Source organism: Lithobates pipiens, unplaced genomic scaffold, assembly GCF_037356315.1.
Source record: "Lithobates pipiens isolate NorthernLeopardFrog02 unplaced genomic scaffold, aLitPip1_a1.2 Scaffold_3, whole genome shotgun sequence".
Lineage (NCBI taxonomy): Eukaryota > Metazoa > Chordata > Amphibia > Anura > Ranidae > Lithobates > Lithobates pipiens.
Genome location: NW_027507790.1, coordinates 106958530 through 106985279, shown reverse-complemented (window position 1 = coordinate 106985279; position 26750 = coordinate 106958530). Strand labels below are relative to the sequence as shown.

General features: G+C 44.6%; 1 protein-coding gene across 2 annotated transcripts in view; it reads left to right on the top strand.

The window, feature by feature from the left end:
- Positions 1–3634: 3634 nt before the first annotated feature.
- CTXN3 (cortexin 3) overlaps positions 3635–26750 on the top strand; it is a 130754-nt gene continuing 107638 nt past the window's right edge. The window contains exon 1 of one of the 2 annotated variants that reach the window (XM_077462145.1): positions 3635–3804. The gene's annotated coding sequence lies outside the window, so the exon portion shown is untranslated. Of the gene's footprint in view, positions 3805–15341; positions 15452–26750 lie in introns of those variants that run through there. The other variant, XM_077462146.1, reaches the window with a different exon arrangement.

Below are 26750 nucleotides of genomic sequence, written 5' to 3'. Positions count from 1 at the left end.
CCAATGACAGAAGCTGTTTATTGGCTATCATGCTGACAGTGTGAGAAAGGGAGAAGAAAGCCAATAACTGGCTTGTGTTAAAGGAACATGTACACTGATAATCAGGGCACTGATTATCAGTGTACTGATTATCAGTGCAGTCCCAACAGTGCCCACAAGTGCTGCCAATAAGTGCCTACCAGTGCTGTCAATCAGTGCTCATCAGTGCTGCCAATCAGTGCCCATGAGTGTCACATATCAGTGCCATCTATCGGTGCCGTCTATCAGTGCCGCCTATCAGTACCCATCAGTGACAACTATCAGTGCCATCTATCAGTGCCACCTCATCAGTGTGCACCAGTTCTGCCTCATCAGTGCCCATCAGTGCCACCTATCAGTGCCACCTGCCACTGCCCATCAGTGCCGCCTCATTAATGCAGCCTATCAGCGCACATCAGCGAAGGTGAAAAATTACCTGTTTGCAAAACGTCATAACAAACGATGATGATATAACAAACAAATTTTCAGTCTTTTTTCGTCTTTTTTTACCAACAATATGAAAAACCCAGTGGTGATTAACCATTTGACCACTGGGCACTTAAACACCCTTAATAACCAGACCAATTTTCAGCTTTCGGTGCTCTCACATTTTGAATGACAATTACTCAGTCATGCAACACTGGACCTATATGAAATTTTTGTCCTTTTTTTCACAGAAATGGAGCTTTCTTTTGGTGGTATTTAATCACCGCTCGTTTTTTTATTTTTTGTGCTATAAAAGAAAAAATACCAAAAATTCTGTAAACAAATGAATTTTTCTTTGTTTCTGTTATAAAATTTAGCAGATTAGTAATTTTTTCTTCATAAATTTTGGCCAAAATTTATATTACTACATATCTTTGGTAAAAATAAGTACAAATTGGTGGATATTATTTGGTCTTTGTGAAAGTTGTAGAGTCCACAAGCTATGGTGCCAATATCTGAAAATTGATCACACCTGAAGTACTGACGGCCTATTTCAATTCTTGAGACCCTAACATGCCAGAAAAGTACAAATACCCCCCAAATGACCCCTTTTTGGAAAGAAGACATTCCAATGTATTTAGTAAGAGGCATGATGAGTTTTTTGAAGTTGTCATTTTTTCCCACAATTCTTTGCAATATCAAGATTTTGTTTACTTTTTTTTTTTTTCACAAAATTGTCATATTATCAGTTTATTTCTCACACACAGCATATGCATACCACAAATTACACCCCAAAACACATTCTGCTATTACTCCTGAGTACGGCGATACCACATGTGTGAGACTTTTACACAGTGTGGCCACATACAGAGGCCTAACATGCAGGGAGCGCCATCAGGCGTTCTGGAGCACCCAGGACAATTCTGACATTTCTCTCCTACATGTAAAAATCATAATTTATTTGCTAGAAAATTACATAGAATCCCAAAACATTATATATGTTTTTTTAGCAAACACCCTGGAGAATACAATGGTGGTTGTTGCAACTTTTTATCTCGCACGGTATTTGCGCAGCAATTTTTCGAATATTTTTTTTTGGAAAAAAAACAGTTTTGTGCTTAAAAAAAAAAAAAACACAGTAAAGTTAGCCCAATTTTTGCATAATGTGAAAGATGAAGTTATGCCCAGTAAATAGATACCTAACATGTCACTCTTCAAAATTGCACACGCTCGTGGAATGGCGCCAAACATCTCTACTTAAAAATTCCCATAGGCGACGCTTTAAAGTTTTTTTTACTGGTTATATGTTTTGAGTTACAGAGAATTATTGCTCTCGCTCTATCGTTTGCAGTGATACCTCACATGTGTGGTTTGAACACCGTTTTCATATGTGGGTGGGACTTACGTATGCGTTCGCTTCTGCATGCGAGCACATGGGGACAGGGGCGCTTTAAAAAAAAAAAAAAAAATGTATTGTTCATTTTACTTTATTTATTTTAGTTTGAAATTTTTTTCCCCAAAAATAAATTTTTTGATCACTTTTATTCCTATTACAAGGAATGTAAACATCCCTTGTAATAGGAATATGACATGACAGGTCCTCTTTACAGTGAGATATGGGGTCAATAAGACCCCACATCTCACCTCTAGGCTGGAAAGCCTGAAATAATAAAAAAAAAAGATTCTGGCTTTGATCGTATTGGTGAGTCGGTAGAAGCACCGGAGGGCGGCGGGGGGAGGGGGGGATATCTATGGCTGGGTATTGCAGGGTATCACCGACTATGGCTGGGTATTGCAGGGTATCTCAGAGTATGGCTGGGTATCTCCGAGTATGGCAATTTATGGCAGTGTATTGCAGAGTATTGGCAGGGTATTGCAGAGTATTGGCTGGAATTTTATTGCAGAGTATTGGTGGGTACTGCAGAGTATTGGAGGGTAGTGCAGAGTATTAGCTGGTATTGCAGAGTATTGGCGGGTGTTGCAGAGTATTGGCGCGTGTTGCAGAGTATTGGCGTGTGTTGCAGAGTATTTGCGGGTGTTGCAGAGTATTGGCGGTTGTTGCAGAGTATTTGCGGGTGTTGCAGAGTATTGACTAGTGTTGCAGAGTATTTGCGGGTGTTGCAGAGTTTTGGCGGGTGTTGCAGAGTATTGGCGGGTGTTGCAGAGTATTGGCGGGTGTTGCAGAGTATTGGTGGGTGTTGCAGAGTATTGGCTGGTGTTGCAGAGTATTTGCGGGTATTGCAGAATATTTGTGGGTATTGCAGAGTATTGCAGAGTATTTTCTGGTACTGCAGAGTATTGGGGGGTATTGCAGAGTATTTGCTGGTACTGCAGAGTATTGCAGGGTATTGCAGAGTATTGGCAGGGAATTGAGGGGTTAAATTTCGGTCAGCAGCGCTGTGGGCACTGCAGATGCAGCCCACAGCGCTGTTGAAACTGATCTCTTCCCCCTCCGCTGTACCGATCAGTGCAGAGAGGGGGAGGGATGAACCGGCATCATAACATGACGCCGGTTTGTTTACAAGTGATCACTCCGTCATTTGACGGAGCGATCACGTGATAAACGGCCGCTATGAGCGGCCATTTACCGTGATGCGCTGGGTCCCGTGGACCCGGCGATCACGGATGCTCTCGAGTGCGCGCCCCAGGGGGCGCGCGAGAGCGGAATTCTGTGAGGACGTCATATGACGGCATATGATACCAGGGCAGGTCCTTAGGATATGGTATAACGTACCCACCGGTGATAGATGGAACGTAAGCATTATCGTGATTGTAACCAGTGGTAGGATCAGGTCATACTGAGCTATACCACTACTAACAAATAAAAGTATACATTACATAAATCCAAATGATTTTGTCTTTGGAAATCATCTAATGTACCGGGTAGGTTATTAATATTTAAAGCAGAGCACAGCATAAAAGCTATAGCTGTCCACCTCCATTACATCCATAATTATATTTATGGAGATGTGCAATTGGAACTTATTATGGTACTTTAAGCAGCTTCTGTACAGTACACAGAACAGGCTATGCTCGCAAGCATATTTATTGGAAAATACGATGTTATAAAAGAAATCTGTTATAAAAGTGGGAAGAATTCCAATGACTTGTCAATAGTGAAGTGAAATAGGAATTGGAAGCGGCTGGACATTGAAGAGTTAAATGCTATGTGTATCTCCAGTTGGCACAAGCCTTCAATATGCGAGAGGTCCAAAACTCCACGAAGGGAACATGCGCTGAGACCACTCCCAGCTCCTTTCGTCGTGCCTGACTTGTCAAAGCAGGTTGATTAAATTAATGAGAACTTCTAGCTCCTTACAAGAAGACAAGGCTGTTTGTGGCTGTTTCATCCAGAGCAAGGTAAGGCTGTGTTCTTCCATTTAATAAACTGGATGTCTAATGCTGATAAACAGGCTTACAGTGAATCAATGTCACATCTGAGTGATAAGGACAGTTATGAGTAGTGATGGCCGAACGGTTCGCCCGGCGGTCGTTTCGCGGCGAATTTCCGACATTCGCGGTCCGCACGTTCGAACGCCTTTTTCCGTCGTTCGCCGCGGCGGACTTACGTGTTTAATGTATACAAGAACTTTAACCTTTGGTGACACGTTTATCATGTGATACAGGACAGCCAATTGAGACATGACAGCACATGGACACTTGTACATTCCCCCTAACCTATAAATACACCCGATCCGGTGGCCATTTTACATTCTTTCTTCTGTTAAGATAGGGACAGGTTCCTGTGTGGAGTAGGGAGAGATAAACCACTAGCTATTTGGTACACAAAAGTTCTTTTCAGGACTGGTATAGGTGTTAGGTGTTGATAGGTTTGCTGTGCTGCTGATTCTTGCAGCAGCCTGAGTGTCTTTTGTTAGTTTAGAGAAAGGGAAAGGACGGTGTATGCTACAGGGACAGCCAGATTAGTCTTTCATCATCATCATCATCATCATCATCATTAGCTGTTACTATCAAGGTCCACAAAAGAGCTGTTCCAGTAACCACTAATCGTTCTCTTTTTTTGCCAATTTGTATAGGGACAGGAAGGAAGCAGTGTTGTCAGGCAGTGAGGGTAATTTTAAAGACTTGCTGTTATTATTAGTTCCACAAAGGTTCTTTTCAGGACTGGTATCAGTGGTACAGTAATAGGCTTGTACATGTATAATATTCTTTCTTCCAAATATAGAAAGGATATTATACTTGACTGCTGCCCTTCTGCTGCAGTCTGCTAAACATTCACAACTCACTTGTTCCACAAAAGTTCTTATAAGGACTGGTAACTTGGTATAGGGTGCTACGGTACATAGGCTTGAGTGCGGTACAGTCTGCTGTTCTGTAAGGACCGCTATCGGTCCACAATACATAGGGTTGCCGTGCACCACTGCTGACCGCTGCCCTATACTGCAGCAGTCCTTCAGCGGTATAGGGACTGACGTACAGTCTGCTAATCACTAACACACAACCTGCTTGTTCCACAAAAGTTCTTATAAGGACTGGTAACTTGGTATAGGGTGCTACGGTACATAGGCTTGAGTGCGGTACAGTCTGCTGTTCTGTAAGGACCGCTATCGGTCCACAATAGATAGGGTTGACGTGCACCACTGCTGACCGCTGCCCTATACTGCAGCAGTCCTTCAGCGGTATAGGGACTGACGTACAGTCTGCTAAACACTAATACACAACCTGCTTGGTCCACAAAAGTTCTTATAAGGACTGGTAACTTGGTATAGGGTGCTACGGTACATAGGCTTGAGTGCGGTACAGTCTGCTGTTCTGTAAGGACCGCTATCGGTCCACAATAGATAGGGTTGACGTGCACCACTGCTGACCGCTCACCTATACTGCAGCAGTCCTTCAGCGGTATAGGGACTGACGTACAGTCTGCTAAACACTAATACACAACCTGCTTGGTCCACAAAAGTTCTTATAAGGACTGGTAACTTGGTATAGGGTGCTACGGTACATAGGCTTGAGTGCGGTACAGTCTGCTGTTCTGTAAGGACCGCTATCGGTCCACAATAGATAGGGTTGACGTGCACCACTGCTGACCGCTCACCTATACTGCAGCAGTCCTTCAGCGGTATAGGGACTGACGTACAGTCTGCTAAACACTAATACACAACCTGCTTGGTCCACAAAAGTTCTTATAAGGACTGGTAACTTGGTATAGGGTGCTACGGTACATAGGCTTGAGTGCGGTACAGTCTGCTGTTCTGTAAGGACCGCTATCGGTCCACAATAGATAGGGTTGACGTGCACCACTGCTGACCGCTGCCCTATACTGCAGCAGTCCTTCAGCGGTATAGGGACTGACGTACAGTCTGCTAATCACTAACACACAACCTGCTTGTTCCACAAAAGTTCTTATAAGGACTGGTAACTTGGTATAGGGTGCTACGGTACATAGGCTTGAGTGCGGTACAGTCTGCTGTTCTGTAAGGACCGCTATCGGTCCACAATAGATAGGGTTGACGTGCACCACTGCTGACCGCTGCCCTATACTGCAGCAGTCCTTCAGCGGTATAGGGACTGACGTACAGTCTGCTAATCACTAACACACAACCTGCTTGTTCCACAAAAGTTCTTATAAGGACTGGTAACTTGGTATAGGGTGCTACGGTACATAGGCTTGAGTGCGGTACAGTCTGCTGTTCTGTAAGGACCGCTATCGGTCCACAATAGATAGGGTTGACGTGCACCACTGCTGACCGCTGCCCTATACTGCAGCAGTCCTTCAGCGGTATAGGGACTGACGTACAGTCTGCTAAACACTAATACACAACCTGCTTGGTCCACAAAAGTTCTTATAAGGACTGGTAACTTGGTATAGGGTGCTACGGTACATAGGCTTGAGTGCGGTACAGTCTGCTGTTCTGTAAGGACCGCTATCGGTCCACAATAGATAGGGTTGACGTGCACCACTGCTGACCGCTGCCCTATACTGCAGCAGTCCTTCAGCGGTATAGGGACTGACGTACAGTCTGCTAATCACTAACACACAACCTGCTTGTTCCACAAAAGTTCTTATAAGGACTGGTAACTTGGTATAGGGTGCTACGGTACATAGGCTTGAGTGCGGTACAGTCTGCTGTTCTGTAAGGACCGCTATCGGTCCACAATAGATAGGGTTGACGTGCACCACTGCTGACCGCTGCCCTATACTGCAGCAGTCCTTCAGCGGTATAGGGACTGACGTACAGTCTGCTAATCACTAACACACAACCTGCTTGTTCCACAAAAGTTCTTATAAGGACTGGTAACTTGGTATAGGGTGCTACGGTACATAGGCTTGAGTGCGGTACAGTCTGCTGTTCTGTAAGGACCGCTATCGGTCCACAATAGATAGGGTTGACGTGCACCACTGCTGACCGCTGCCCTATACTGCAGCAGTCCTTCAGCGGTATAGGGACTGACGTACAGTCTGCTAAACACTAATACACAACCTGCTTGGTCCACAAAAGTTCTTATAAGGACTGGTAACTTGGTATAGGGTGCTACGGTACATAGGCTTGAGTGCGGTACAGTCTGCTGTTCTGTAAGGACCGCTATCGGTCCACAATAGATAGGGTTGACGTGCACCACTGCTGACCGCTCACCTATACTGCAGCAGTCCTTCAGCGGTATAGGGACTGACGTACAGTCTGCTAATCACTAACACACAACCTGCTTGTTCCACAAAAGTTCTTATAAGGACTGGTAACTTGGTATAGGGTGCTACGGTACATAGGCTTGAGTGCGGTACAGTCTGCTGTTCTGTAAGGACCGCTATCGGTCCACAATAGATAGGGTTGACGTGCACCACTGCTGACCGCTGCCCTATACTGCAGCAGTCCTTCAGCGGTATAGGGACTGACGTACAGTCTGCTAATCACTAACACACAACCTGCTTGTTCCACAAAAGTTCTTATAAGGACTGGTAACTTGGTATAGGGTGCTACGGTACATAGGCTTGAGTGCGGTACAGTCTGCTGTTCTGTAAGGACCGCTATCGGTCCACAATAGATAGGGTTGACGTGCACCACTGCTGACCGCTGCCCTATACTGCAGCAGTCCTTCAGCGGTATAGGGACTGACGTACAGTCTGCTAAACACTAATACACAACCTGCTTGGTCCACAAAAGTTCTTATAAGGACTGGTAACTTGGTATAGGGTGCTACGGTACATAGGCTTGAGTGCGGTACAGTCTGCTGTTCTGTAAGGACCGCTATCGGTCCACAATAGATAGGGTTGACGTGCACCACTGCTGACCGCTCACCTATACTGCAGCAGTCCTTCAGCGGTATAGGGACTGACGTACAGTCTGCTAATCACTAACACACAACCTGCTTGTTCCACAAAAGTTCTTATAAGGACTGGTAACTTGGTATAGGGTGCTACGGTACATAGGCTTGAGTGCGGTACAGTCTGCTGTTCTGTAAGGACCGCTATCGGTCCACAATAGATAGGGTTGACGTGCACCACTGCTGACCGCTGCCCTATACTGCAGCAGTCCTTCAGCGGTATAGGGACTGACGTACAGTCTGCTAAACACTAATACACAACCTGCTTGGTCCACAAAAGTTCTTATAAGGACTGGTAACTTGGTATAGGGTGCTACGGTACATAGGCTTGAGTGCGGTACAGTCTGCTGTTCTGTAAGGACCGCTATCGGTCCACAATAGATAGGGTTGACGTGCACCACTGCTGACCGCTCACCTATACTGCAGCAGTCCTTCAGCGGTATAGGGACTGACGTACAGTCTGCTAATCACTAACACACAACCTGCTTGTTCCACAAAAGTTCTTATAAGGACTGGTAACTTGGTATAGGGTGCTACGGTACATAGGCTTGAGTGCGGTACAGTCTGCTGTTCTGTAAGGACCGCTATCGGTCCACAATAGATAGGGTTGACGTGCACCACTGCTGACCGCTGCCCTATACTGCAGCAGTCCTTCAGCGGTATAGGGACTGACGTACAGTCTGCTAATCACTAACACACAACCTGCTTGTTCCACAAAAGTTCTTATAAGGACTGGTAACTTGGTATAGGGTGCTACGGTACATAGGCTTGAGTGCGGTACAGTCTGCTGTTCTGTAAGGACCGCTATCGGTCCACAATAGATAGGGTTGACGTGCACCACTGCTGACCGCTGCCCTATACTGCAGCAGTCCTTCAGCGGTATAGGGACTGACGTACAGTCTGCTAAACACTAATACACAACCTGCTTGGTCCACAAAAGTTCTTATAAGGACTGGTAACTTGGTATAGGGTGCTACGGTACATAGGCTTGAGTGCGGTACAGTCTGCTGTTCTGTAAGGACCGCTATCGGTCCACAATAGATAGGGTTGACGTGCACCACTGCTGACCGCTCACCTATACTGCAGCAGTCCTTCAGCGGTATAGGGACTGACGTACAGTCTGCTAATCACTAACACACAACCTGCTTGTTCCACAAAAGTTCTTATAAGGACTGGTAACTTGGTATAGGGTGCTACGGTACATAGGCTTGAGTGCGGTACAGTCTGCTGTTCTGTAAGGACCGCTATCGGTCCACAATAGATAGGGTTGACGTGCACCACTGCTGACCGCTGCCCTATACTGCAGCAGTCCTTCAGCGGTATAGGGACTGACGTACAGTCTGCTAAACACTAATACACAACCTGCTTGGTCCACAAAAGTTCTTATAAGGACTGGTAACTTGGTATAGGGTGCTACGGTACATAGGCTTGAGTGCGGTACAGTCTGCTGTTCTGTAAGGACCGCTATAGGTCCACAATAGATAGGGTTGACGTGCACCACTGCTGACCGCTCACCTATACTGCAGCAGTCCTTCAGCGGTATAGGGACTAAGAGTTTTGTCACAGGGTCATTTAAAAAATGACATGCAGAGGAAGAGGCAGGCCCTTCCGCAGGGGTGGTAGGGGTAGGGCAGGAGCAACAGGCTTGAGCCAAAGTGGGAAGTTGCAGAAGGTGCGTTCAATTACTTTAAAGGATGCACCAGACTTGGTTGAGTGGCTCGCTCAGCCTTACTCTTCTGCACCCTCCTCATCCTCTCGATCTGCACCCTCTTCTTCACTCTCTGCTATGTGCACCCCCAAAGACACTACCACCAACAACACGACCACCACCACCACCACCACATACCTTCCGCTTGAGTCACTGGAATTATTTTCCGATCCATATCAAGAGGACATTTCTGATGCGCAGCCACTCTTGGTATTGGATCAGGAAGAGGAGGTAGCAACAAGCGCTACTCAGCAGTCTGACGCCAGTACCCAGATCAGCCCAAGGAGGAGGTTGGTCCCCGGTGTTGCTGCCTACTCCGAGATCTCTACTTATAGCGGTGGGGAAGGTGACGTTGATGATGACGTGTCTAGTGATGTCACGTGGGTGCCCACAAGAGAGGAAGAGGAGGGGAGTTCAGAGGGAGATATGGACCAGCAGATAGGGAGGAGAAGCAGCAATGACTTACATTGCACAGCAGGGACAAAGCAGACTGCAAATGTATCAGGAGCGAGTCATCGACCATGTACGGTCACATCTGGCGCTCCCAGGACACCGGCACATGGCTCCGCAGTGTGGGCTTTTTTTAACGTGTCCGCTGCTGACAATAGCGTTGCCATCTGCAATCTTTGCAGTCAACGCGTTAGTCGCGGTAAGCCCAATACTCACCTAGGGACGACCGCCTTAAGAAGGCACATGAGCAGCCATCACCGAGCCCAGTGGGAGCAACGGAACACACAAAGCCACACTGCAGGCTCTCACCGTCCAGCCTCGTCTTCTACTTCTCCTTCTCCTCTCTCCTCACAATTGTCCTCCACTCCACCTTCCATCACGCCAAGCTCACATTTTTCTGCAAAAAGGCAGGCTTCCGTGGGCCTAATGTTTGAGCGTAAAAAAATGATGATGCCGGATAACCCTCTTGCCCAACGGTTGGCGGCTGGCTTGTCAGAACTCATAGCCCGCCAACTACTGCCATATAAACTGGTGGACTCGGAGGCCTTTCGCAAATTTGTGGCCATTGGAACACCACAATGGAAGGTCCCAGGAAGGAAGTATTTCTCAGAGAAGGGCATCCCAGAGCTATATGGCCATGTTCAGCGGCAAGTGAATGTATCTCTGGCACACAGTGTCGGTGCCAAGATACATCTGACCACAGACACGTGGTCTAGCAAACACGGGCAGGGAAGGTATATCAGTTTTACTGCCCACTGGGTGAACCTTCTGACGGCCGTCAAGCATGTAACCCGTGGCACCCGTGTAGATTTGGTTTTACCGCCACGGATTGCATGCAGGCCTGACTCTTCTTCTCCTCCTCCTACTCCATCCTCCTCCCTCTCCTCCTCAGCTGCCTCCTCCTTTTCCGCTGCTAGCGTCTCTTCCACTGCACCGCCCAAGCTCCCCAGAACCTATTCCACATGCCAGGTGAGACGTTGCCATGCCGTGCTGCGTCTGTTGTGCCTGGAAGCAAAGAGCCACACTGGCCCGGCACTCCTTTCAGCTTTGCGTTCACAGGCAGATGAGTGGCTAACACCGCTCAATTTGACAGTTGGTAAAGTGGTGTGTGACAACGGTGCCAATCTGCTTAGCGCATTGAAACAGGGCAAAATCACGCACGTGCCGTGCATGGCACACGTCTTAAACTTGGTCGTGCAGCGATTCCTTGTCAAATACCCTGGGGTCCAGGACATCTTGCGGCAGGCAAGGAAAATCTCGGCCCATTTCAGAAGATCTTACACGGCCATGGCTCGCCTTGCTGACATTCAGCGGCGACACCATCTGCCGGTCAGACGTCTTATTTGCGATTGCCCGACGCGATGGAACTCAACCTTCTATATGCTTGATAGGCTGCTCCAGCAGAAACGTGCAGTTAACGTCTACCTGTATGAACTCTGCGAAAGAAACGGTTCTGGGGAGCTGGGTTTTTTTTCACCGCGCCAGTGGCTGCTCATGCGCGACACATGCAGACTTCTGCGGCCATTTGAGGAGATCACCAAACTGGTCAGTCGCAGCCATGGCGCCATCAGTGACATGGTACCTTATGCCTTCTTTCTGGAGCGTGCATTGCGTCGTGTCATTGATCAGGCTGTGGAGGAGCAGGAGCGGGAAGATGAGGAAGTCGCAATGCTGGATGAATTCCCAGGGGGGGCTACTCTATCTGAGACAAGTCAACAACAGGAGTCTGATGAGGAGTCAGAGGAGGATGGTGCCGGGGCGGATGAGCAGGAGCAAGAAGAGCATGCTTTAAACCTTTCTGGGATCCCTGTTGTGCGAGGATGGGGAGAGGAGAATGAAGAGGACGACATTATCCTGGATGATGAGCAGGAGCCAGGCCACCACACCGCTTCCACTTTAGTGCAAATGGGGGCCTTCATGCTCCAGTGTTTTAATAGGGACCCCCGTATAAAAAGCATGAGGGTCAAGGACCAGTACTGGGTGGCAACGTACTTAGACCCCCGGTACAAACACAAAATGGCGGAAATGTTACCGCCGTCGCAGAGGGCTGTCAGAATGCAGCACTTCCAGGCCTTGCTTCGAGAAATGCTGCATTCTGCTTTTGCGTGCGCTGGCAGAGGAGCAATTCCCACTCCCAGAGAAGGATTTGCGGGTACCAATCCAACAGCGCCTGCAAGAAGAGGCCGGTTTGAAGATGTGTTGGTGACTTCGGATATGAGGTCATTCTTTCAGCCGACCCATCGACAGGTGTCATCCGGATCCAGCATCAGGGAACGCCTAGACCGTCAGGTGTCCGACTACATTGGGTTAACGGCCGATGTGGACGCTCTGAGGAGTGATGAACCCCTAGACTACTGGGTGGGCAGGCTTGACCTCTGGCCAGAGCTTGCCCAATTTGCAATCGAACTGTTGGCTTGCCCCTCATCCAGTGTCCTGTCCGAAAGGACGTTCAGCGCAGCAGGGGGGATTGTGACCGATAAGCGTACTCGCCTAGCTCACCACAGTGTTAACTACCTCACATTTCTAAAAATGAATGAGGCATGGATCTCGGAGGAATTCAACACATGTGACCAGTAGACCATGTATATGTCTATAAACTATTTTTTTAATCAAGCACACAGACCTTCTTAATTCATTTGGCTCACTTCCTTGACCCAAAAAAGCACACCGTACTATATGCCCCTACCCTCCTCTTTGAAGAGGTTGAGCGGTGTCATATTTCTACTGGGGCTGCTTATGATATCCCTGTGCTGTGCTGACTTCCTCCTGGGGGTTCTTATTATGAAGGGATCACACTATCCCTGTGCTGTGCTGACTTCCTCCTGGGGGTTCTTATTATGAGGGGATCACACCATCCCTGTGCTGTGCTGACTTCCTCCTGGGGCTGCTTACGGTGCTGCTGTCAGTGCTGTATGTCACGGTGCTGCTGTCAGCGCTGTATGTCACGGTGCTGCTGTCAGCGCTGTATGTCACGGTGCTGCTGTCAGCGCTGTATGTCACGGTGCTGCTGTCAGCGCTGTATGTCACGGTGCTGCTGTCAGCGCTGTATGTCACGGTGCTGCTGTCAGCGCTGTATGTCACGGTGCTGCTGTCAGCGCTGTATGTCACGGTGCTGCTGTCAGCGCTGTATGTCACGGTGCTGCTGTCAGCGCTGTATGTCACGGTGCTGCTGTCAGTGCTCTGTATTACGGTGCTGCTGTCAGATGCCTCTATCACGGTGCATGTGTCATTCCGGTATGTCACGCTGCTGGTGATCATCTCCTGCACCCTCTTCTTTGCCTACCCTGGTCCCTGACCTTCCCTCTCCTCCATTGCCTTCATTAGCTCCATAGTCCTGAATTGTTAGAACAATTTCCCAAATAAAATAAAAATGCTTGTAGTTATCGATCCCAAATTCACCTCATACATGTATTATGTCATTGTCCAGATGGTGGGACTACGTTTTACCCCCTAATAATTACCACGTGGCCGCAAATTCGACATGAAGGTTTGCAAAGTTCGCCTCCCATTGAAGTCAATGGGGCCCGCGGCGAACGGTCGGTTTCGCGAACGTTTGGGTCCGTTCGCATTTCGCGTTCGCGAAACGTCCCGTCGGAAGTTCGTCCATCACTAGTTATGAGTTGAAGCTTTTTAGTGTTCATATTTTAGAAGTGTCAATCAAATACCAGTATAGATTACTAGAAATTCCTAAAAAGACAAGCCAAAATGCCCTCCTGTCATATTTATTTACATTACGCCTTGTTGTCGGGTTGCTGCAGCCTCACTGTCATATTACATTTAGATTTCAGATTTTCATCGTATTATTTTTTATCATATTTTCAGTTTCAGTGTATGGTGTTTTGTTGCCTTTCTTAAAGTAAACCTGTCATTAAGGAAATGTGGATCATTGCTGATCTTCTCGGTAATACAAATACAAACTTGGCCATAAATGTAGCAATCTGATCGAACGATTCTTCAAAGAATCGGATGATGTGATAGAGTCTAAGTTTTATCAAAAACACTGGATGGAATATGTGTTTGTAGGAAAGTACATATAACATTGTAAAAATGCTACGCAAACTGTTGGCGCTATATAAATCCTGTATATTAATAATAATAATAATATCGACAAGATTGGCAAATGTATGGCATCAAATGATCTGGTCATTTAAACAATTGTTAATTTTATCATAACGGAGGGCGGGGAGAATTATAATTTTTTTTTCTAATCAAGACACATTTGAAAGATGGATGATTTATAGCACAAAGTAAAAAAAATATTTTTTTCTAAATGTTTAGACTTTTTTTGTTTATATAATTAGAAAAATAAAGCTTTCTTTGGTGGTACTTGATCACCAATCAAGTACCACCAAAGAAAGCTTTATTTTTGTGAAAAAATGATATAAATTTCATTTGCGTACAGTGTTGCATGACCGAGCAATTGTCAGTTAAAGTAGCGCAGTGCTGGATAGCAAAAAATGACTTGGTCATGAAAGGGGTAAAACTTTCTGGAGGGCAAGCGGTTAATAAGGTTTCACATAGGATCAGCACAGATCAATTGGTTCATAATATGTTTTTCCATAATTTTTTCGATTCTGAGTATATGGACCAAACATATCAAGTGACTTTAGTCAGTGGTTTGGTTCCTGATCGCTCTTCTGATTGTGAATTATTTTTATAATTAAATTGGATCATGATTAATTTACAATTGTTCATTTTATCAATGGGGGGATGATATTATTATTTTTTTTTCAAATCAAGACACATTTGAAAGCATTGTTTAGTAAACACAAACAACATTCAACACATTTGTTTTTTTTAGTAAATATGATAAGGACCCATTCACACTTGGGTGATAAGGAATCATGGGCAGAATCGGCGTGATTTTGCCCACACTTCGAAATTGTGAAGCGGGATTGGCTGCCATTCACCCTGAGGTGGTGCAATTTTGCCTCAGCTGTCGCATAACAAAACACACATGTAAAATTGCGTCTGGCTCAGGGCCAAAATGTGATCCCTGAGCTTCTTTGGCGTGACAAGCATGCAAAGGGGCAGCTTATTCAAGTAAATGGGCTGCCCTATGCGTGGCAGGCAGAAACGCAAGTGAATTGCACTTTTTAAATCACTAGCGAGAACCCACGTTCCCGCTAAGCAATATGTAAACGAGGCCTTAAAGGAGTTGTAAAGGCAAAAGGTTCTATGCATTAAGATAAAAATCTTTTTGTGTGCAGCAGCCTCCCCAGCACCCCCTAATACTTACCTAAGCCTCTTCTCTGTCCAGTGACATCCACGAGTCCCTCGGCTGTCCGGGACTTTCCTCCTGGTTGGCAAAGACAAAGCAGTGGTGCCATTGGCTCCCACAGCTGTCAATCAAAGTCTGTTAGCCAATTATGAGAGAGAAGGGGTGGGGCCAAACAGCAGCTCCGTGTATAAATGGACACACGGAGCTGCAGCTTGGCTCAGGTGCCCCTATAGCAAGCTGCTTGCTGTGGGGGCACTCAACAGGAAGGAGAGGCCAGGAGCAGTGAAGAGGGACCCGAGAAGAGGAGGCTCCAGACTGCCCTGTGCAAATCCACTGCAACAGAGCAGGTAAGTATTTTACAAAAAAACGAGACATTACAATCACTTTAAATATGTATCTGTACATAAACAGTAATATTAAAAAAAAATATATGTAAAAATGACAGTTGATGTGTATTGCTGAATTTGTACCAAATAATATCATAGTGTATATGTACATCATTATATTCCTTCTTATATTTTAAGAGTAACCGCCTGCAGTCCACCCCATATACATCTATTGTGGCGGGGGGGGCTGTGCATTGGATCACGTATTTGGTACGTGATTGACGCTTCCGGGTAAGGAGCATGACCACTGCCCCCACTGTGCTGTGATTTGTTACAGCATAAGCCAAAAAGGCAAGTGTCGGCCAATGATTGATCGCCAGGACCCGCTGATCTGAGATGTACAGCCAAACAACTTACACACAGAACCTGCAATTGCCCCATATTGCACCCACTATCTGCTGATCATGGGTGCATTGCTTTCCAGGCCCCCCAAGAAAAAAAATAACAAATGCACATTTTTTACCTGCAAAAAGATGTGCATTTATTGTTTTTTTTAAAAAGGTGAACTTATCCTTCATTTTAAGTCTAATGTCTGCAATTGCTATTTTAAATAGATGGGCCATCTGCAATATAAATACCAGAAATAACACTACAAATAGTAGAGGCGGGAAGTTGGTATAGACCTAGCTATAAGAACCAACATTGGTTCTTTAAAAACAAAGTCCTCTTTTTGTTTCTCTATAGGGAAGACAGAAAGTCGACAAATGTCCAAATGACCCTTTAAAAGCTCTACCAACAGCTGGCAGATTATGTCAGTGCACTCTTGGCTCACCTTGGCAGTGCACACAGTGATGGCCGCCATACCATACACAGCCCCTTTCACTGGGAAAATGAAGAGATGTTCATGCATAATTTATTACCGCTTTTTCCATTGGCAACACCTTAAAGGTGACAGATGTTCACTTGTGCTTTAGGAACAATGGAGACATTAGAATAATAGAAGTTGAAATCAAACTTTTAAGAAGAGCAATTAATCAATCAAAATGTTGGAATTAAATTGATTGAAGATGGACAGGCTTAGTTTATTGTTATTTGAATGAGCCTTGCTTTTCCAGTTCTCACTAATCCATTCTGTTTTCTCTACATAAATTATTTTGCATTTACCTTGCATTTATTTCTGATTATATTATACATGCCCATTATTTTGTGGGCGGGGCCTACTCAATCTGCACGTGGGGGTACCTTTCGCTGTGAATTCGTTCCCCAATGCCCAGGACCAGGTGGGAACTGCGGTCATGTGCAGTATAACAGGAAGTTCTCTCCGACTTAGAGATGAACAGTAACACCGTGTGCAGTAGTAGAATGTACAGAATTCCTTTGAAAGTGCTGTTCCGTGTCACTACACACTGTGACTTGGTGTATGTTAAATTAGAAGGAAGGCTATTGAGCCTGCTCCACCTCTCCACCAGTCCAGCATTCCTCTCTTACTTCACTCCCAGTTACAGAATGGGGACCCGCAATGCACCTAGTGTGGACCTCATGCATGCACTTGTTACCGCCTTCACTTCCGTACCCATGTGACCAGTTCATGGACGTCCCTAATGTGGGTTCGGTTCCAGTTGCTACTGGAAACCGACCACTAGGATTCCCACACTACCAGAGGGCCTGTCACCTTTACCAGGTAACACTCCTAACGACTGTTTGCATTGTGACCCATCGCAATGACACTGCTTCTCTTGCATGACTTGTTGAGTAGATCTTTTTGTAGCAGTAGTAGTTTCTTACCCCACTTGTGCTTTACAGACCCTGGTTCTTTTGAAATGCCAGAACCAACATGCACCCTTTTGAATAACTTCAGACCAGTCTCAGAACAGATGGTGCAACTTTACTAAAAAGCTTCTTAGTACAGTCCCACATGAACAGTAACAGCATATTGTCCCTAACTACATCTAAGAGGCTGCCCAGGAGTACCTCAGAAAGGCTGTAGTCCATTTTGGCATTCTCCAGCTCTTGGTTATTCTCCAGAACCTCAGTGCCTCTGACAGACTGCAAGGTGCAGAAGCTCACAGAAGCTACGGCATGTCCCTTTTCGATGTGGCCCATCCGAACCAGAGAGAGGACAAATCCTAAAAAGGCCTGGAACCCAGCCTTCCCCCATATTGATATCACTGGTGAAAAGGCTGGATCCCAAAAAGCCTGGGAACTAAAGCACACACATTAACTCTTTCCTCCCTCAGCCTGGACCAGCCACTAACTAACTAATACACCTGTAAGAAACCTACCTACACCTGGTCTGTCAGCAACGTTAAGGAACTATTTCTGCATATACTGTAACTGGGATAATAAATGACAGCAAGAACAAACATTTTGTTCAGTGCAAAGTGTTTCACGTGCCACAGGAACCACAGATGGCTTACTGTACAGACAGATGACAGAGTAAATTTGGTGGATGCAGAAAAGTCCCAGGATGATCAGGTATGGAACTGGATTACAACAGCAGAATGGAGTAACAAGGAATCTCACAAAAAAAAACAGGGCTTTCCGATGTTTGAACAACCAAACCATAATGCCATGTTGAGTGAAAATGTGCTAAGCAATTCTGGATAAGGCAGCTAGGGTATGACTGCTCCCTCTAACACCTGAGAAAACAGACCATCTAGTTCTGGTAGGGATTGCACAGCAAAATGGCTTGACAGTGGTAACAGGATTCTGTCATCAAGTAGAGTTACTTGTCATCTGGATTTTTTAGCCAAACTATTTTTGTCTTCAGTGCCAGACTTTGGCATATGGGGAACCAGATGGACAAGTGAATAGGACAGGCTGGACATAAGCTAGCAGTGCTGGTCTATATTGAGACCAGTGGCACAGAGTAGAGGTGGTTCCTTTAAGATTTATTTATTTATTTTTAATTTAATAACTTTACAGGTCCTGTGCTAAACATATGCCTAAACGAAGTTTGCCTTACCACCTTCTAGCAGTGGCAGCAGTATAGTAACTGGTGAATTACACATCTGACAGAAAGCATAAAGGCAGTGCTGGACTGCAAACAGTGTGCCACGGTTGCACATTGTAATAAATGTATACAGTGGTGTGAAAAAGTGTTTGCCCCCTTCCTCATTTCCTGTTCCTTTGCATGTTTGTCACACTTAAGTGTTTCGGAACATCAAACCAATTTAAACAACAGTCAAGGACAACACAAGTAAACACAAAATGCAATTTGTAAATGAAGGTGTTTATTATTAAAGGTGAAAAAAAATCCAAACCATCATGGCCCTGTGTGAAAAAGTGATTGCCCCCCTTGTTAAAACATACTATAACTGTGGTTGTCCACACCTGAGTTCAATTTCTCTAGCCACACCCAGGCCTGATTATTGCCACACCTGTTCACAATCAAGGCATCACTTAAATAGGAGCTGCTTGACACAGTAAGGTCCACCAGAAGATCCTTAAAAAGCTACACATCATGCCGAGACCCAAAGAAATTCAGGAACAATTGAGAAAGAAAGTAATTGAGATCTATCAGTCTGGAAAGGGTTATAAAGCCATTTCCAAAGCTTTGGGAATCCAGCGAACCACAGTGAGAGCCATTATCCACAAATGGCGAAGACATGGAACAGTGGTGAACCTTCCCAGGAGTGGCCGGCCGCCCAAAATGACTCCAAGAGCGCAGCGACGACTCATCCAAGAGGTCACAAAAGACCCCACAACAACGTCCAAGGAACTGCAGGCCTCACTTGCCTCAGTTAAGGTCAGCGTTCATGCCTCCACCATCAGGAAAAGACTGGGCAAAAATGGCCTGCATGGCAGAGTTCCAAGGAGAAAACCACTGCTGAGCAAAAAGAACATCAAAACTCGTCTCAATTTCTCCACAACACATCTTGATGATCCCCAAGACTTTTGGGACAACATTCTGTGGACCGATGAGACAAAAGTGGAACTCTTTGGAAGGTGTGTGTCCAAGTATATCTGGCGTAGAAGGAACACTGCATTTAATAAAAAGAACATTATACCAACAGTAAAATATGGTGGTGGTAGTGTGATGGTCTGGGGCTGTTTTGCTGCTTCAGGACCTGGAAGACTTGCCGTGATAAAAGGAACTATGAATTCTGCTGTCTACCAAGAGATCCTGAAGGAGAATGTCCGACCATCTGTTCGTGTACTCAAGCTGAAACGAACTTGGGTTCTGCAGCAGGACAATGATCCTAAACACACCAGCAAGTCCACCACCGAATGGCTGAAGAAAAACAAAATGAAGACTTTGGAGTGGCCTAGCCAAAGTCCTGACCTGAATCCTATTGAGATGTTGTGGTATGACCTTAAAAAGGCCGTTCATGCTCGAAAACCCTCTAATGTAACTGAATTAGGACAATTCTGCAAAGATGAGTGGGCCAAAATTCCTCCAGGACGCTGTAAAAGCCTCATTGCACGTTATCGCAAACGCTTGGTTGCAGTTGTTGCTGCTAAGGGTGGCCCAACCAGTTATTAGGTTTCGGGGGCAATCACTTTTTCACACAGGGCCATGATGGTTTGGATTTTTTTTCACCTTTAATAATAAACACCTTCATTTACAAATTGCATTTTGTGTTTACTTGTGTTGTCCTTGACTATTGTTTAAATTGGTTTGATGTTCCGAAACACTTAAGTGTGACAAACATGCAAAGGAACAGGAAATGAGGAAGGGGGCAAACACTTTTTCACACCACTGTATATATATGTATAAAATAAAGATATTTAACCACTTGAGTTCTACCCTACTAACCAGGCTATTTTTCCATTTTCTGTGCTATAATTTGACTGAACATTACTTGGCCATGCAACACTGTAAGCAAATAGATTTTATATTTCTTTTATATTTTTTTATATTTTATTAGTTACAGTTTATAAAGGAAACAAGACTAAAAATTGGGGTTTGCTTACCTTTACCTTTATTTTTTTACCTTTAAAAATGATCACACAATTATTGGTGGTCAGTGGAACTTTTACCTCCCCATCGTTAAAAACGATTCCCTCATTATTGGTGGTCAGTGTCACCTTTAGGTACCCCCACCATCACCTTCAATCTGCCAATTCTGTTTCCTATTGTGTTTATAAACATTCAAGCCCATTCAGACCCTCTTCTCTCATTGTGAATGGACTGAATGTGTGTAAATACTATTAGCGTTTATGCCCTGTACACACGGTCGGAAATTCCGACGCAAAAGGTCCATTCGGATTATATTGTCAGAAAATCGTATCGTGTGTGGGCTCTATCGGACTTTGTCTATCGGAAATTCCGACGGAAAAAACATGAGAGCAGGATCTCAAATTTTCCGCCAAAAAAATCTGATCAGACTTTTTCCGATCGTTTGTAGAGAATTCTGATCAGAGAAAGTGCCACGCATGCTCAGATCAAATTACGAGACAAAAGCTATTGGCTACTAGCCTGAATGTAGTCCCGTAGTAAAGAACAAATGTCATCACATTCTGAACGATCGGATTTTCCGACAACTTTGTCCAACCGTGTGTATGCAACACCAGTTTAGGACAAAATCCGTCTGAAAAAATCCGACGGGTTTTGTGGTCGGAATGTCCTACTGTGTATACAAGGCATTACACTTGTGATGGCTGTGGTTGGTTTACAGCAATCAGAAGGTAGAGAGCAACTCTAATTGGCTTTGTACATAATGACTATGATCTGAACTGTAAAAAAAACAGATCTAAGCCATTTATGGACCATTTATGGGCATACTGGCTGTGTTTTTCCTGATGTGCTGTTTCTACGACACCAAAAAAAAAAAAAAAAAGATAGATGGCAGTTTAGAATACAAGTCCACAAATGCCAGGATCCTCATAGCTAACCCCATAGTGTTATATCCCAAGAATGGCCTTGGTCTCCAGGGGGTGTACCCATTCTTCTCTCTCTCTCTTGTCTTTCTCTTCTTGATCCAGGCATTTCCAGTTCCAGTGTCATCTACAGTATGCATTTCCTGGCCTACTTATACCTCTTCTGCCTTTACTTTTGAAAAATTCTTCACACATTGTTCATATTGCACTTACAAGTTGGAAAAAATAATAATGAGAGGTCAGAGGGAGAGGCTGTTAGGACTGGGTGCAGAGATGTTAACCAAGGAGAACAGATTATAGGGTGAAAGGGAAGAGGGAGGCACTGTGAGAAAAATAAGTGTCGCTACATTTTATAAAGGGTGAGATTTAACACAAAAAAAGGGGGACCATCAGGTGCAAGGAAAATAAAAAAACAGCATTTCTTTATCGTACATCATGGTACATCATGGGACACAGAACAACCATAATAATTACTATATGGGTTATACGCCACCTATAGGTGAATGGACACTGGCAGATAGTAAAACAGGAAGTCCTCCCTTATAAAACCCCTCCTACACAGGAAGGACCAGTATCTGTAAGGTGGTGGTCACTGATGTGATACACATGCTCATGGAGCATACTTGGAGGTCTGTCTATTTAGAATCATGGACTTCACTCAAATCCATTCAAAAGAACTGTCAACCAAAATGGATGGTACCCCAAGCCTCATTGGAAGGAGAGAAGATTCCTAGATGTTTGCCTGTAATGCAGCCTTACGGCACTGGATCCTGCGTAATGGAACTCTGTGCAGTGTTTGTTCTGACCAAGGTGCTTTTCTGCAGGGTGCTATACAGGTCCAGGGGAGTGGATCTCCCTTTTAAGGGGAACCCAGTCCCTTAAGGTTTTTTATGACTGTAGCACTTACCCCCAAATGAGCTGCTGGTTTAATTGGGCTTACCGTCTCCTTCTTCTCCTCGATTTATGTCTAGGGGTTTCCCGTGGTAGATGGCCCAGTAACTTTAGAGACTGACGACAGTTCCGCTTAAAGGGATTTTTATTTGCAAAAACTTAGTCAACAAACAGTCTCTTATAACAGGATCAGAGGGTTAGGAGGAAAGTTCAGGTACTCTTATTTTCAAAGTCAATAATGAAGAACTTGCTTACTTTGACTAAATCCAGAGAATAGCCATTCACAACTGGATGTTCACTCAAGTTGGATAGTCCCTCTCTCACAAGGCCTAGCAGCCAGCAAGGTGCTTAACTCAGGAACAAGTCTCTGCCACAAACGTTGTAGAACATGTAGGAATACGTCTCTGCCACAGGCCACTCATGTGATACCTGGATCTTTCATCCAGTTTGGCGATACCCACGAGACTGGATTCACTTAGGTACTTCAGCCCCACCAGGCTCTTGCTAAGAAGCCAAACCATACGTGGTCATCTTCTGAAGACTCCTCCCCTGGATAGCTACGAAGTTACTGGGCCTCTCCTCGACCGGAGGCAGCACCGGACCACCTCACAATCTCTTCTTCCAAAACATAAAGTCGGGTAGATCCGCACCCCAGGCCATAGCCTTCCTGGGGGCTGGTCAGGAGGACCAGGACCATGGAGTCAGAAGATACTTCTGGACCGGAACCCCGAACCACATGACATCTGCATCTTAAGTACCCTCTCCCAGAAAGCACAGCAAGAGTGACACTCCAACTGGGTAGGCTCCGAGAGAAAGTAACCTTAAAGCACCCAACCAGACTGTGGTTCCATGCCTGCCAAAAGAGACAGTGCCCCCTATGGCCAGGCTGAACATCCTATAGTCCAGTCAGACTGATGCTGAGGTCCAAATTTGGAATAATCATACCCAAACCAAACTGCAGTTTAGGTGTAACATTAACTTTCAAAAGATATAGCGTGTGCTCTTCAGGAGCCGGCGCTACATGACAAAGCTCACTGTGATGGGTAAAGATTGGACTCCTATTATGTTCAGAGTCCTGCACCAGGAATGGAAAGAATATAACCATCTTCTGAAATTAGAATTTTGAATAGAATACATTTAAAGTTGAATACATAAGAAAAGAATAGAATAGAAAAGAATAGAATAGAAAAAAAATAATAGAATAGAAAATAATAGAATTAAAAAAAAACAATAGAATACAATTGAATAGAAAGAATATAACCATTTCCCAAAATTCAAATAGAATAAATTTGCATTTGAATACAATAGAAAAGAATAGCTTAGAATAGGAAGATGCTTATATTCATTGTAATCTGTTGTTTTTTTCTATACTAGTGTGTTATTTTCTACTCTATTCTACTCTATTTTTTTCTATTCTATTTAAATTAGAATTGCTTCTACTTGAATTTTGGAAAATGGTTATATTATTTATTTTCCATTATATTGTTTTTTTTTATTTTATTCTATTCTTTTCTGTTCTATTTGAATTTCAGAAGATGGTTATAATCTGTCTATTTTATTCTTTTTTTTATTCTATTCTGTTCTTTTATTTCCTAGCCTATTTTTTTCTGTTTTACTCTAATATATTATTTTATTTTCTGTTATATTCTTTTCTATTTTATTCCTTTATTTTTTATTCTATTTTATTCTCTTTGGAAATTGGAAAACTATTTGAATATGAAAAATGTTCGAATTCATAAACTATTCGAAAACTTTTCAAATTGATCCGAATTCAAAGAATTCAAAACGATTTGAAAAAGAATAAACTAAACAAATTCCGAAAATGAATTAAACGAATTTAACTAAACTAATTTATGTAAATAATGAATCCAAACGAAACTAAAAATTTTTTTTTCCATTCTGCACATGTCTAATTTCTGCCACATATGGCGTTTTGCTTTTAGGCCAAAAAGTTCAATTTTGGTCTCATCTGACCAGAGCACCTTCTTCCACATGTTTGCTGTGTCTCCCATATGGCTTCTCACAAACTGAAACTGGACTTCTTATGGCTTTCTTTCAACAATGGCTTTCTTCTTGCCACTCTTCCATAAAGGCCAGATTTGTGGAGTGCACGACTAATAGTTTTCCTGTGGACAGTTTCTCCCTTCTGAGCTGTGGATCTCTGCAGCTCCTCCAGAGTTACCATGGGCCTCTTTGGCTGCTTCTCTGATTAATGCTCTCATTGCCAGGCCTGTCAGTTTAGGAGGACGGCCATGTCTTGGTAGGTTATCAGTTGTGCCATACTCTTTACATTTTCGGATAATGGATTGAACAGTGCTCTGTGAGATGTTCAATGCTTGGGATATTTTGTTATAACCCATCCCCGCTTTAAAGTTCTCCATAACTTTATCCCTGAAATGTCTGGTATGTTCCTTGGCCTTCATGATGCTGTTTGTTCACTAAGGTTCTCTAACAAACCTCTCAGGGCTTCACCGAGGGCTTCACAGAACAGCTGTATTTATACTGGAATTAAATTACACACAGGTGGACTAATTAGGTGACTTTTGAAGGCAATTGGTTCCATTAGATTTTAGTTAGGAGTAGCAGAGTAAAGGAGGCTGAATACAAATGCACGCCACACTTTTCACATATTTATTTGCAAAAACAATTGAAAACCATTTAGCATTTCTTTCCACGTCACAATTATGTGCCACTTTGTGTTGGTCTACCACATAAAATCCCAATAAAATACATTTAAGTTTTTGGTTGTAACATGACAAAATGTGGAACATTTCAAGGGCTACGAATACTTTTTCAAGGCACTGTATAAGAGTTGTGGTATAAGAATAATTTTTATGAGATTCATTTAACCTACTAGCCAGGGGCGAACTGACAACTCATGGGACCCCCGGGCAATAGGAGATTATGGGGCCCCCAGGCAATAGGAGAAGATTATGGGTCCCCTGGGCAATAGAAGATTATGGGGCCCCTGGGCAATAGATTATGGGGCCACACAGTATACATACACACACATACAGTATACACACACAGACACACAGTATACACATACACACACCAAAAAGGTACCGGAGAGGCGGGGCAGCTATAATCTTGGGATTTAAAAAAAAACACAGATTTTTACATACTGTCCCTGGTTTTATTGAGGCTGGCAACCCTGATGGGCATTAGTGGCATGGTGCCCTCAGGCAGTGCCCGAGTAACCGAATGGTCAGTCTGCCCCTGCTACTAGCAGTCTGCTCCCTTTCTTTACTTTATCCTTAAAGCGGACAAGCTGAGGTTGGGTATGCTGGGATGGCTGTGGGCTGCATACCTAAATATTTGAAAGATGCTGTAAGAAGAATAGAGCACATTGAGGATATTGGTTGAGCAGAGTCGCCATCCATGAGTTCATGGTAAATATATTTATGTTAATAGGTGCAACCACAAAACATGTTAATATTTAACCACTTGCTACCCGCCCATTGTCAAATGACGGCTGCAAAGTGGTTTCAAAATCCTGACTGGATGTCATAGACCGTCCTCAGGATTTTGAGCCACTGCGCGCCCCCGGGGGCACGCATCGCAGTGATCATTGTTGCGGGGTGTCAATCTGACACCCCGCAACTACGATCTCGGTAAAGAGTCTCCGACGGAGACTCTTTACCACATGATCAGCTGTGTCCAATCATGGCTGATCAGAGTGTAAATAGGAAGAGCCGGTGATCAGCTTTTCCTCACGCGCATCTGTCAGACACGAGTAGAGGAGAGCCGATCGGCTGCTCCTCTGACAGGGGGGTCTGTGCTGATTGATTATCAGCGCAGCCCCCCCCCCCCCGAGGATGCTCACACTGGACCACAAGGGATGCCACCAGACCACCAGGGATGCCCAGCATCAGGTATGCCACCCTAGACCACCAGGGATGCCAGTCAGTGCCCACAATGGATGCCAATCAGTGCCCACAATGGATGCCAATCAGTGCCCACAATGGGCATCACTGATTGGTATGCATTATTGTTTGGCACTGATTGGCATCCATCAGTACAATACAATGCCGCCTATCAGTGACCATCCATGCCACCTATCAGTGCCCATCCGTGCCAACTATCAGTGCCCATCCATGCCATCTATCAGTGCCCATCCATGCCCATCTGTGCCACCTAGCCATGCCCATCTGTGCCGCATATCCATGCCCATTCGTGCCGCCTATCCATACCAATCCGTGCCAGATATCAGTGCCAATTTGTGCCACCTATCAGTGTCCATCCATGTCACCCATCAGTGCCACCTATCAGTGCCCATCAGTGCTGCCTATCAGTGCCACATATTAGTGCCCACCAATGCCACCTCATCAGTGCCACTTCATTGGTGCCACCTCATCAGTGCCATCTTATCAGTGCCCATCAGTGCTGCCCCACCAGTGCCCATCAGTGAAGGAGAAAACGTACTTATTTACAACGTTTTGAAACTGAAACAAAAAAAAAACATATTTTTTTTCAACATTTTCAGTCTTTTTTTATTTGTTTAGCAAAAAATAAAAACCATAGAGGTGATCAAATACCACCAAAAGAAAGCTCTATTTGTAGGAAAAAATGCAAAAAATCTTATTTGGGTACAGTGTAACATGAC